Source organism: Schistocerca serialis, chromosome 7, assembly GCF_023864345.2.
Source record: "Schistocerca serialis cubense isolate TAMUIC-IGC-003099 chromosome 7, iqSchSeri2.2, whole genome shotgun sequence".
Taxonomy (NCBI): domain Eukaryota; kingdom Metazoa; phylum Arthropoda; class Insecta; order Orthoptera; family Acrididae; genus Schistocerca; species Schistocerca serialis.
The window spans coordinates 568,510,196-568,523,668 of NC_064644.1; the positions used below are offsets into that span (position 1 = coordinate 568,510,196).

Here is a 13,473-nt window from a genome sequence, read left to right on the forward strand (position 1 = left end):
CCAAGCGAAACTGCATGCAACGACTACTCACATTTCATAATGCAATATTTTATGACAATGGTCAATCCATGACTCTTACGCCAATGTCCAATTGTGATTGAGAAAACAGTAATCTAAATCTCAAATTCAACTTTTCCATTGAATAACAACATCACTTTTATTTTGTTACATCACAACTACCTCCTTAAGGCGCAGGCTATCCAGTCAGCTGAATTTAAAATATTACTCCCTGAAATTTGTAATGAAAACTGTTAGCTCTTGCTATCACGTATTGAGGACGATGATGGTTATCTCAGACGAATTGCCTTTTCCGACGAAGCGACCTTTTTTGTCAGTGGATTAGTGAATCGCCATAATGTGCGCATTTGGGGTTCACAACCCCCTGGCGAGGTCATGGAGTGCACCAGAGACCAAAGGTGATTTTTTGGTGCGCGCTATTGCACGGTCGAATTATCGGGCCATTCTTCTTCGCTGAGGCTACCATCACATCTGCAGTGCATCTGGACATGTTGCAACTGTATGCTGTTCCTCAGCTATTTCAGTATCACCCCGATGTCTTGTTTCAGCAAGACGGTGCACCGCCTCATTGGGGTTTGGATGTCCGTGCCTATCTCGACACGACCTTTCCTGGGCGATGGATTGGTCGTGATGGGCCAACGGTTTGGCCTCCACTCTCTCCTGACATAACCCTATCAGACTTGTTTTTATGGGGTTATGTCAAGAACGAGGTCTACCGAACACGTGCACCCGATATTGAATCCCTGCGGCAACGGATAACCACAGTCACTGAATGGATCTCTCCAGTGATGTTGGCTAATGTGTGGACGGAAACTGAATATCGCCTAGATGTGCTACGCGCTACCAAGGGTGCTCACGTGGAAGTTTACTGATGTGTGAAAAAAACTTTGATAGTTTGTAAACAATTAGACACCAGTTTCACATTTGTATCTTCTATCCTGAGTTATCAATTTATGTAATCAGGGGGAAAAAATGGTTCAAATGGCTCTGAGCGCTATGGGACTCAACTGCTGTGGTCATAAGTCCCCTAGAACTTAGAACTACTTAAACCTAACTAACCTAAGGACATCACACACATCCATGCCCGAGGCAGGATTCGAACCTGTGACCGTAGCGGTCGCGCGGTTCCAGACTGTAGCGCCTAGAACCGCTCGGCCACTCTAGCCGGCAATCAGGGGAAGACTTTTCGGACACCCTGTATGTACGTTCGGACGATGACGTCGGCTCCATCGTGACCGCGGTCGTAGTTGCGTACTGATTTGAAACGATGGACCATCTTCGGCCGATGTCGGTCGTCGGCGGAATTCAAGCATATCGGTGCCACAGCGCCCGCAGCCCGACAGGGAGGGATGGCGGCCGTGAAACACAGAGCGACCCTCCCACCATCGACTGGCGGCCGGCACTGCTGCGTCACGGCTGCTTACGTAAGAGGGGAGCCTGCAGCCGGGAGGCGGCGCGCCGTGGGCCGGCTGGAAGGGGAGCACAGGTCTCGTGTACGAGGTGGCCAGAGCGGCCAGTCGTGACGGCCGTGTCGGGGCGTGGACAAGCAGAGGTCGGCCGCGCTGCAGTCGGCCGCCGGCGTCTAGCGACGATTTAGAGGTAGGTTCCGCGAACTCGTGTCAGGCAGCGGTTTGGCCTGCGTGAGAAACTTGCCAGCATGTCGTAACGTCTCGGATCTTATTCACTTAAGGAATCTAAACCTGTGCGTGCGTAGCAGCTCACGCGTGAGCGGTTTTTCTTATTGTTATTACTGCGGGTTGCTTTGTTTACACGTTACCTTCCGTGCACTAGTGGCAGCTTTTGAACGCCTTGTCTTTGGTAATATTTATTTACGTTGTTTCTGGATAGTATTGTATGGTGAAAGACACTACCTTCAATTAGAAACTCACATGCACTTCGTTATAGGAGAATCGTCAGACCTCTACCAGTAACTACTTCACATTACACTTGTCCTTTTCCGGCATTCGTGGTTGTGTGTAGCGTTATGTTATTATTTTTCCCTTCTCTCTCTCTCTGTCTCTCTTTTTATCGATTAGGCGCTCACTTCAACTGGAATATATCTCTACTGACTCGTCATTTTTCACTTGCCATGAAGCAAATGAATTTCAGAGCTTGCTCCTGTTGTGGTAGCGCCGGCCCGGGGTGGCCGAGCGGTTCTAGGCGCTACAATCTGGAACCGCGCGACCGCTACGGTCGCAGGTTCGAATCCTGCCTCGGACATGGATGTGTGTGTGATGTCCTTAGGTTAGTTAGGTTTAAGTAGTTCTACGTTCTAGGGGACTGATGACCTCAGATGTTAAGTCCCATAGTGCTCAGAGCCATTTTTTGAACTGTGTGAAAACTTCCAACCTTCCTCTATCTAGTGACCTACGCAATTTGTTTCTACATTTTATAGTTTGTCTATAATAAACAACTGAAATCCGTTCTTTTTTTTTTAATCAGCCGGTACTTATTCTACGCGGATCGGATCTCGAGCAAGCGCTGCACTCCTAAGAGTGCAAAAATAAAGAGTGACGTGTTAGCTACACCATTCTGAGATTACTATGTAACGCCTTGTCTGTTTAAAGTCAACTGTACTCCAGGTCAGAGGCCCAGAGGGCAAAACAAGAAGAGATTTTTTTTCATGCTGTAACTGTAAACTGGTTTCCTAAGCGAAATAAAACGAATGTTGACATTTACATCTACATGTACATGGATACTCTGAAAATCTCATTTAAGTGCCTGGCAGAGGGTTCATCGAACCACCTTCACAATTCTCTATTATTCTCATCTCGTACAACGCGCGGAAAGAATGAACACCTATATCTTCCCGTACGAGCTCTGATTTCCCTTATTTTATGGCGGTGATCGTTTCTCCCTATGTAGGTCGGCGTCAACAAAATATTTTCACATTCGGATGAGAAAGTTGATGATTGGAATTTCGTGAGAAGATTCCGTTGCAATGAGAAACGCCTTTCTTTTAATGATGTCCAGCCCAAATCCTGTATCATTTCTGTGACACTCACTCCCATATTATACCGCGCGATGATACAAAACGTGCTGCCCTTCTTTGAACTTTTTCGATGTACTCAGTCAGTCCTATCTGGTAAGGATCCCACACCACGCAGCAGTATTCTACAAGAGGACGGACAAGCGTAGTGTAGGCAGTCTCCTTAGTAGGTCTGTTACATTTTCTGAGTGTCCTGCCAATAAAACGCAGCCTTTGGTTAGCCTTCCCCATACATTTTCTATGTGTTCTTTCCAATTTACGTTGTTCGTAATTGTAATACCTAGGTATTTAGTGAATTAACGGCTTTTAGATTAGACTGATTTATCGTGTAACCAAAGTTTAACGAATTTCTTTTAGCACTCATGTGGATGGCCTCACACTTTTCGTTATTTAGGGTCAACTGCCACTTTTCGCACCATTCAGATATTTTTTTCTAAATCGTTTTGCAGTTTGTTTTGATCTTCTGAAGATTTTATTAGTCGATAAACGACAGCGTCATCTGCAAACAACCGAAGACGGCTGCTCAGATTGTCTCCATAATCGTTTATACAGATAAGGGACAGCAAAGGGCCTATAACACTACCTTGGGGAACGCTTCAAATCACTTCTGTTTTACTCGATGACTTTACGTCAGTTACCACGAACTGTGACCTCTCTGACAGGAAATCGCAAATCCAGTCACATAACTGAGACGATATTCCATAAGGACGCAATTTCACTACATTAACAAGATGACCGACAAAAAAAGGCACATGTTGTTGTTCACCTTAAGAGGACAAACAGTTATTTCCACTTGAGATTATATTTTAGAAATAAGTCGTGCGACATAGTCGTGAGCGTAGCAAGTAAGACACACAGATGAAATTAATTCCAACTGCATGACTAAATTTAGCTTTTGCGTGAGAATAAAAATAACCAATTTTGAAATGCTGCTGATTTATTAGTAATAAACCGCTGAGACGGCACGACATAATGCACACGGTACCTCAACGGAATTAAAGGGAACAGGAGAAACTCATTATTTCGCTTTTTTTTTAAAAAAATAGTTGTAATAGAAGATATCAATTTTACTTAGACATATTATTTTGTAGACAATCTCGTAAGCGTCACGTAGTGTAAATTGGTTTGTCTGTTTGTTACTGTAAACGACTTTTAATACGGAATACCCGCTACCGTATTTACATTTATTTCGAACTACGTACGCGTTTCAATAAGATTATTGCAAATACTTCATCGGAATGTTGGAGATTTGACGACTGAGTTGAGTGTCGGTGTGAAGCTTGTGCAGCAGTGAAATGACCACCAGACCGTGATACCTGTAACTGAGTTAACAGATGAAAAACTGCACATCTCTTCCAACTTGAAAATTGTTAAAGCCGCTCATCTTTTTTCATCTTTATAGGCCTTCTGTGACTTTCCTGCTGCCGTGCAGAAAGTGCATTTACCGTGGCTCTCTGGCAGCAGCGTTCGGCCTTACAAGCGCCAGAGCAGCGCTAAAGCTGTACCGCGTGGTCGCGCCCGCTGTTCCCACAATAGCTGCACACTGGCCCTGCAGCGGCAGCAGCAGCCGCCTTGGCGAGCGTCTGAGGGCTTTGCCCTCTGGTAGGAAGACGAAGTTTGTGTGTGTTCCGCTACCGTTAGGCTCTGCTCGCCCGTTTACTACGTTGGCTGCGCGCCTTAAATGTGTCACACAATAAGCTGCTTCTACAGAACGAGGGTAAGTTCACAGCAGGTTAACGTATCACGCGTATTAAAACACTCCGGAGTCTTGTGCCGTGAGCTAGTGAATTTCTTGCAGAAACCCCACGGTTTACGGCCATCCGCGAAGGAACAAGGGGTGTTGTAGCCTCTGCGAACGTCCGTTTCACCCCTTGGCTCGCTACCGATAGAGGCGTGACGTCACATGCTTCTAACAAGGGAACCTCCCCATCGCGCCCTCCTCAGATTTAGTTATAAGTTGCCACAGTGGATAGGCCTTGAAAAACTGAACAGAGATCAATCGAGAAAACAGGAAGAAGTTGTGTGGAACTATGAAAAAAATAAGCAAAATATACAAACTGAGTAGCCCATGAGCAAGATAGGCAACATCAAGGTTAGCGTGAAGGCAGGAGCGCCGTGGTCCCGTGGTTAGCGTGTGCAACTGTGGGACGAGAGGTCCTTGGTTCAAGTCTTCCCTCGAGTGAAAAGTTTAATTTTTTATTTTCGCAAAGTTATGATCTGTCCGTTCGTTCATTGACGTCTCTGTTCACTGTAATAAGTTTAGTGTCTGTGTTTTGCGACCGCACCGCAAAACCGTGTGATTAGTAGACGAAAGGACGTTCCTCTCCAATGGGAACCGAAAACATTTGATCGCAAGGTCATAGGTCAACCGATTCCTCCACAGAAAAACACGTCTGATATATTCTATACGACACTGGTGACGGCATGTGCGTCACATGACGGGAATATGTTGTCGACCCACTTAACTTGTACACTTGGCGAATGGGTAAAAAGATTCTTCTACCTTGCCCGATTTAGGTTTTCTTGTGGATGTGATAATCACTCCCAAAAAAGTGATGAAAACATAAGAGTTTGTCACGTAAACTGCAACAAATGAATGCAACAGTTCCACAGTCGCACAGTTTTCCCTGTGCTCGGTCAAAACATATTTTTTTAACGTTTTCAAATTTTTCGGTTTAGGTGTAGCATCCCCATACTAGTGCGCAGTTACTTCACATCAGACGGACGGACGGACAGATAATAATTGTCTGAAAATAAAAAAATTAAATTTTTCACTCGAAGGTAGTCTTGAACCAAGGACCTCTCGCTCCGCACCTGCTCACACTAACCACGGGACCACGGCGCGCCTGAGTTCACATGTCCTTGATATTGCCTATCATGCACGTGGACTAAGTGGCTCTGAGCACTATGGGACTTAACATCTGAGGTCATCAGTTAGCCGGCCGAAGTGGCCGCACGGCCACCCGTGCCCATGGACTACTCATTTTGTATATTTTGCTTATTTTTTTTCATAGTTCCACACAACTTCTTCCTGTTTTCTCGATTGATCTGTGTTCAGTTTTTCAAGGCCTGTCCACTGTGCCAACTTATAACTAAATTTGAGGGGGGGGGGGTGCGATGGGGAGGTTCCCTTGTACCCTTGTAAGCGAGGCCCACGAGAAAGACAGGCCGCAGCGCGTACGTCACACAGGTCTGAACTGTCTCGCTCGTTCAGCTCAGCAGACAAAACACGTTTCTAAACCTGTTAACTCGCAGCTGGGCGTCTACGCACTAACTAGAATTGCATCTTCTACTGGAATCTGCTATTATAAAGTCTTCCTGGTTAACAGTACTACAAAAAAATTTAATTTAAGATCAGTACTCGATATAAATGGTACAATAGCTTGTTTATGGCATTTAGTCTGTTCTGCTTACCAGTCCTCATTTCATACAAGAAGTGGTGCCTTATGCAACTGATAATCATTTTGGCATGATTTTAATTCTGTGCCACCCCAGTACAACCGTAACAAATTATAAGTAGGCCTATGGACTTCCGATGTCTCAGAACATGTCCTACCAACCGATCCCTTCTTCTAGTCAAGTTGTGCCACAAGCTCCTCTTCTCCCTAATTTTATTAAATACCTCCTCATTAGTTATGTGATCTACCCATCTAATCTTCAGCATTCTTCTGTAGCACCATATTTAGAAAGCTTCTATTCTCTTCTTGTCTAAGCTATTTATCGTCCACGTTTCACTTCCATACATGGCTACACTCCATACAAATACTTTCAGAAACGACTTCCTGACATTTAAATCTATACTCCATGTTAACAAATTTTTCTTCTTCAGAAACGCTTTCCTTGTCATTGCCAGTCTACATTGTATATCCTCTCTACTTCGTCCATCATCAGTTATTTTGCTCCCCAAATAGCAAAACTCCTTTACTACTTTAAGTGTCTCATTTCCTAATCTAATTCCCTCAGCATCACCCGACTTAATTCGACTACATTCCATTATCCTAGTTTAGCTTTTGTTGATGTTCATCTTATATCCTCGTTTCAAGACACTGTCCATTCCGTTCAACTGCTCTTCCAAGTCCTTTGCTGTGTCTGACAGAATTACAATGTCATCGGCGAACCTCAAAGCTTTTATTTCTTCTCCATGGATTTTAATACCTACTCCGAACTTCTCTTTTGTTTCCTTTATTGCTTGCTCAATATACGGATTGAATAACACCGGGGATAGGCTACAACCCTGTCTCACTCCCTTCCCAACCACTGCTTCCCTTCCATACCTCTCGACTGTAATAACTGCCATCTGCTTTCTGTACAAATTGTAAATAGCCTTTCGCTCTCTGTATTTTACCCCTGCCACCTTCAGAATTTGAAAGAGAGTATTCCAATAAACATTGTCAAAAGCTTTCTCTAAGTTTACAAATGCTAGAAACGTAGGTTTGCCTTTCCTTAATCTTTCTTCTGAGGTCAGTCGTAGGGTCAGTATTGCCTCACGTGTTCCAACATTTCTACGGAATCCAAACTGATTTTCCCCGAGGTCGGCTTCTACCAGTTTTTCCTATTCGTCTGTAAAGAATTCGTGTTAGTATTTTACACCCGTGACTTATTAAACTGATAGTTCGGTAATTTTCACATCTGTCAACACCTGTTTTCTTTGGGATTGGAATTATTATATTCTTCTTGAAGTCTGAGGGTATTTCGCCTGCCTCATACGTCTTGCTGACCAGATGGTAAGAGTTTTGTCAGGACTGGCTATGGACTTCCGATCATTGTAGAACTAATAAAAATAAAACTCCATAGTAGCGGATTCCCGTAGAAGACGCAATTCCCGTTTGTACCTACACACCGTGTTACGAGTTAACAGGTGTAGAAACGTAGTTTGTGTGCCGAGTTAAGCGAGCGAGCGCAGGCCTACCTTCGTGACTTACGCGCCGCGGCCTGTCTTTCTCGTAGGCCCCGTTTTTAAGCGCAGTCCCCCGCTCTCGGCTGGTGTCATCCGCTGATCCAAGACCAGTACATCTTCCGCAGCACCGGAAATCAGAATCGATACAGTTTCACACCCTTCTCATTCCTACAGAAATTAGCGGCGCGTGTAGTAAGCTTTATTGCCCTTTCTACAGCCTATTGTAGTATCCGCTCATGGCTGCAAGGAAAATCGTTTTACTTCAGTCATTAGCGAGCCAGGGTGTGAATTGGACCTCCACAGCAGCTAGACCCCTTTCTCTCTCCTAATGTCGTTTCGAGAGAAAACGTTGGATTCCTCCAAGAAATGTATTCTACCAAGGCACAATATTCATCATCATCATCATCTCCTCCTCCTTATTCTCCACCACCACCACAACCCGTTTCATTGGGTGCGTTATGTAGGTTTTGACAGTGTTACTTGCTGACTGAATGTCGTTCCTGACATCACAACGCTCCCTTCCCCCCTCCCCCTTCCTGACATCATAACCCTCCCTCCCCCCTTCCTGACATCACAATCTTCCCCCCCCCCCCCCCCCCCCCACACACACACACACACAACCACACCGTGTTGGAATTCGTGAGACCCCACTGTCTGTGTCCGTGTTAAAGTTTCCTAATGTATCTGAGGCGAGACGTCTGTAAGAGACCGACATTTGCCGGGTTGAATGTGGGGAAAAACGCCTAAAACCGCATCGAGGCTGCCGACACACCACCTCTCGTCCTCAGTACGCGAGACGAATTCCAGGCGAAGTCTCCCCGTATTCCGGAAGCGGCGCGTTGACACTCGCGACTGTCAGGGCGGGTCTCTGCCAAGGCACGAGAATCCAGAGTATTTCCGTGCGGCATCTGCGATCGTGAAAGTTTGCAATTTACAAACCCCCCTTTATCTGCATTTCCGAGCTTTTTATTGTCTCGTATACTTTCTAAAATATTCTTCAAGCGGTTTTTGCAAATCTCACGCATCCACTCTCTTCATTCGATGACAATCGCCGTTCTCTCCTCAGGCCGGGATCATGCCTGCAGGGAGGCTGTACGAGGCACTGGAAAACTATTTCAGATAAACAGGGGACAAATATTTTCTCGGTGCACTGGAACTTCATCGTCGGAAAGAAACGGCTGTCGGGTCTCGATTTTGGACGTCTGATTTTCAATGTAATCGAAACTTGAGAGAAGTGTAAACTTTTTCTTTGAGTGTAGAGTGTCATTAATGCAAACACGTAGCTAAAATGTTATGGTCTCCTATCTTACATATCTTACATATCAGGACTTAAGGATTGTGTCGGAATTTTCCAACACTCTAAAAAGCCTTTTGCAGACTAGGTTTGAACAATACAGTAACAGCTGTCGTTGCCGAAAAAGATGTTGAGGTATTTGTTACTTTGATTTTATGAGCGTTTTTTTACACCATAAGGGACACTGTAGCGGTACTCCTTTGCCAAAGGGAGTAGTACACGGCATGAAGACCTCCTGTATCTATACTGCATTGCAAAATAACGTGAGTTGGATGGTGTGGACAGGCAATCTGTGAAAATGCTCAACCTGAGGCGAATCGGCGGCGCAACTAATGTTCGTCTGTCGGTAATAGAAGGAACAGCAAACTAGACAGCACTTACCCACTCTCAGCCTTGTGGGAAGTAAAACTGCGAAGGATATTCGTCAGATATTTTTATTCTACAGTGACGCCTCTTGACGATAATTTATTCACCTTCACGATAAATACGATATGAGCAGCTGGAGTTTTACGGTACAATCTGCGTATCAACTCTTAAAGCACACAGAATTAATCGCATTAAAGTTGTTTTGAGTGCCCTGCCGGAAGTGGTTATAAAATACTTAAAATGCTAAAATAGTACGTCATGCGAAGAACCGCTGCAACATGGACGAAACGTCGGTCAATTCAGTATTTTTTCGTTTAAATGTATTACAATATGTATACCCGAAACGATTTTAATAAAATTCACACGAGTTCCTACATATTAACACAGAATTGAGTTGTGATTAGCCCACACGGAAATTCTGCAAGAGTTTGCTAGTATCCTTTGTGCAGTATGGGTTTCGAATTGTTATTGAAACTCAAATAATATGTTATTTCTGTTATAATTGAGATACGTGCTCTTAATTTAGATTTCACACGAATAACTTCATTTTAAATCACGTGCAGTGGCATTTATTACCCTGTGAATAAATCTTCAGTGCTCTGATTTATCCAGCACCCACGCGAGACGTTTGGTACAGTTTCTTGCGTGTGACAACGAAACCGTGTCCTACACAATATGCATCCAAATTAAACAGACGTGACAAATCGTGTAATACGACCTACGTAGACGCTGCAGAAAACAAAAGGTCTGAACTGTCGTAGCCTATGATAAAATACAGGGAGCGAAAAGCTAGTTACAATTTGTACCGAAATCAGATGGCAGTTATAAAGAGTCGAGGGGCATGAAAGGGAAGCAGTGGTTGGGAAAGGAGTGAGACAGGGTTGTAGCCTATCCCCGATGTTATTCAATCTGTATATTGAGCAAGCAGTAAAGGAAACAAAACAAAAATTTGGAGTACGAATTAAAGTCCAGGGAGAAGAAATAAAAACTTTGAGGTTTGCCGATGATATTGTAATTCTGTCAGAGACAGCAAAGGACTTGGAAGAGCAGCTCAACGGATTAGACAGTATCTTGAAAGGAGGATATAAGATAAATATCAGCAAAAGCAAAACGACGATAATGGAATGTAGTTGATGATGAGATGCTGAGGGAATTAGATTACGAAATTAGACAGTTAAAGTAGTAAATGAGTTTTGTTGCTTGGGATGCAGAATAGCTCATGATGGTCGAAGTAGGGAGGATATAAAATGTAGACTGAGAATGGCAAGAAAAGCGTTTCTGAAGAAGAGAAATTTATCATCGAGTATAGATTTGTCAGGAAGTCGTTTCTGAAAGTATTTGTATGGAGTATAGCCATGTATGGAAGTGAAAAAGGACGGTGAACAGTTTACACAAGAAGAGAATTGAAGCTTTTGAAATGTGGTGCTACAAAATAGTGCTGAAAATGAGATGGGAATATCACGTAACTAATGAGGAGGTGCTGAATAGAATTGCTGAGAAGAGAAGTTTGTGGTACAGCCTCACCAAAAAAGGCGTCTGTTGGTGGAACACTTTCTAATGCATCAAGGAATCACCAAATTAGTATTGGAAGGAAGCACGTGGTGTAAAAGTCGTAGAGGGAGACCAAGAGATGAATACACTAAGCAGATTCGGAGGGATGTAGGTTGCAGTAGTTAGTCGGAGATGAAGAGGCTTTCACAGGAGAGAGTAACATGGGGAGCTGCATCAAACCAGTCTTTGGACTGAAGACCATAACAACAACAACAACGACAATCATGAAAAATACAGGAACGCTGCCAATTTGATATTTACATTCACCTGAATTACACTACTGTTTCAAACATATGGGATGCAGTTAAGAGTTGTCTGGCATGATAAATAAACTCTTTAAAAGCGGAGAGCAACATCTTACAAACAGATCGTTTACTTGCGCAGTAATATGACTGTTACGTGTTTTGCTTTTTACATTAACGGTTTTGTCAGATTTTTCTCGTGTGGCTCAAGTAGCACGTTAAAATCGTAAACTTCTCTGTCGTGTACCATGCCGTACGAGAAGTGTGTATGATGTCATAGATGATAACGGTACGACCAACACACTGTACCAAGTATGCTACATGAAGGATAAGAAGTGTATGAATTTTTCTAAGACGTTTCCGGCATGAATGTTGATTGCATGCAGAGACATACTTATTTTCCTTCTTCTTTCCCTTTTGCTTGTAAGTGATCTTAGTGACTACAATCCATTTGAGCAAATAATGAAGGGTTATTCATAATATAATTTTGTCGTGCTGTCCTGGCTTCTGAAACCTCAATTAACCGGTAACGCTTTCCCATGCTACTGTCTCCCGATAGCGGATACGGACGCAGTGGCGTTTGGGGGAAGAGTGGGGCAAGAGTGGAGGAGGGCTACTTCTCGTTCCCTCATTCTTCTTGAGAAAGCGTCAGATGCTCTGACATAGTTTGCAGTAGAGAAACGAATTTCAACAAGGAGGCGTTCACCTTCCGTTAGGTATTTAAAATTAACCCCAAAGAATTAGAGCAAGAATGGTCAAATGTTGGCGTCACAGAAGTGAGGACAAACGTGAGGTATGGAAACGGGTCACCACAAAATACTGTCGGATTTAGCATTTCAATACTTCAATAGTTTGGTCTACTTGCTTCAAATTTAGGCTCTATTTACCAAATCCTGTGATGTCTTAAATGCCAAGAATTAGCACGTACAACTTTTGGTTGTAATTGTAAATCTATGTGTTGTAGATGTGGGTGAAAGACACTCGAAATCGTTAGCTGATCATCCTGTGTGCAGCAGGGATTTACGTGTTCATGCCGAAGAAATGAAGATTAGGGAACTGAAGCGAAAGACGAGGATCCCCTATGATGAAGCCAAGAAAGATTTCAGGACAACGTAACCTTCCGGTATCGCCGCATCTTATGCGACAGCTGTTAAAAACTCTCAGGAAGAGGAACGTCTCAACACAAACTGACCTATCGGTCGAGCACTAATACGCCTACTTATTGCTACAAGTGCAAAGGGAAAACGCTAAGCCCTCTTTAATGCCACGAAGTCAATGCGTATTCCAAAATAAAAACATTCAGCCTCAACAAATAAAAAAGTCGGCATCCATCCGCATACACACACCGCGGCCTCACATTAAAGAGAAATGTTCAGCCAAGCTGGCAAAAGCTAAAGAACATTGGATTATTCTATGAGACCATTGACCATTGTTTCCTTGCTGTGGACACCGACGATCCAATGGAGGAACCAAAATACTACTGTTTATCTCTCTCCCCCCCCCCCCCCCCCCCCCCGCCACCCCTTCCGTTATGTGCTGGACATTACCACGACAGAAGAGAAATGGAAAAGAAATTCGCCACTGATCGATGGTTTCCATAACGGAACGTGATTGGCTTCAGAACATATATGGAAGGCCTCCGTTAGCTAGCACAGAAAGTCATTGTGCCTGCGAGTGCAAGACACACACTTGAAAACTACTGATGATCCTGTGCTGTAGATGAACGTTACCCACAGGAGTGATGTTTATCGCGGAATGGCCAAGTGTTGGGTGTCATATTTCATTAGTAACACATGGCTTTCCTCCCACCCCCTCCCCCCAGGGGGTCCACAACTCTTTTGTGGACACGTGCGTAGCGAGCACGGGACCCCAAGCTAATGTGGCTCTCCTTCCTTTCCGGGCTGCTTACCTTCCCTTTCCGCATCCTTCCCCGTCCCCCATCTTCGCCCCACCCCCCTCACCTCTGGCTCTTTCCTTCCCTTTCTCCCCCTCTGGGAGTATGGTTTGTGCCTATGTCTGGAGACGGACGCTCGAAACTGTTACAAATTCCTTGCTTTCAACACTTGCAAGTCTTTGTCCTTCCTCTGTCCTTCTCTTTTCCTTCCCTCTTCTCTTT

The 13,473-nt window shown here is 44.2% G+C and overlaps 1 protein-coding gene across 1 annotated transcript in view; it reads left to right on the forward strand.

The window, feature by feature from the left end:
- The first annotated feature begins 1,488 nt into the window (after positions 1-1,488).
- LOC126412433 (UDP-glycosyltransferase UGT5-like) overlaps positions 1,489-13,473 on the forward strand; it is a 161,588-nt gene continuing 149,603 nt past the window's right edge. The window contains exon 1 of the mRNA XM_050082028.1: positions 1,489-1,617. The gene's annotated coding sequence lies outside the window, so the exon portion shown is untranslated. The remainder of the gene's footprint in view (positions 1,618-13,473) is intronic.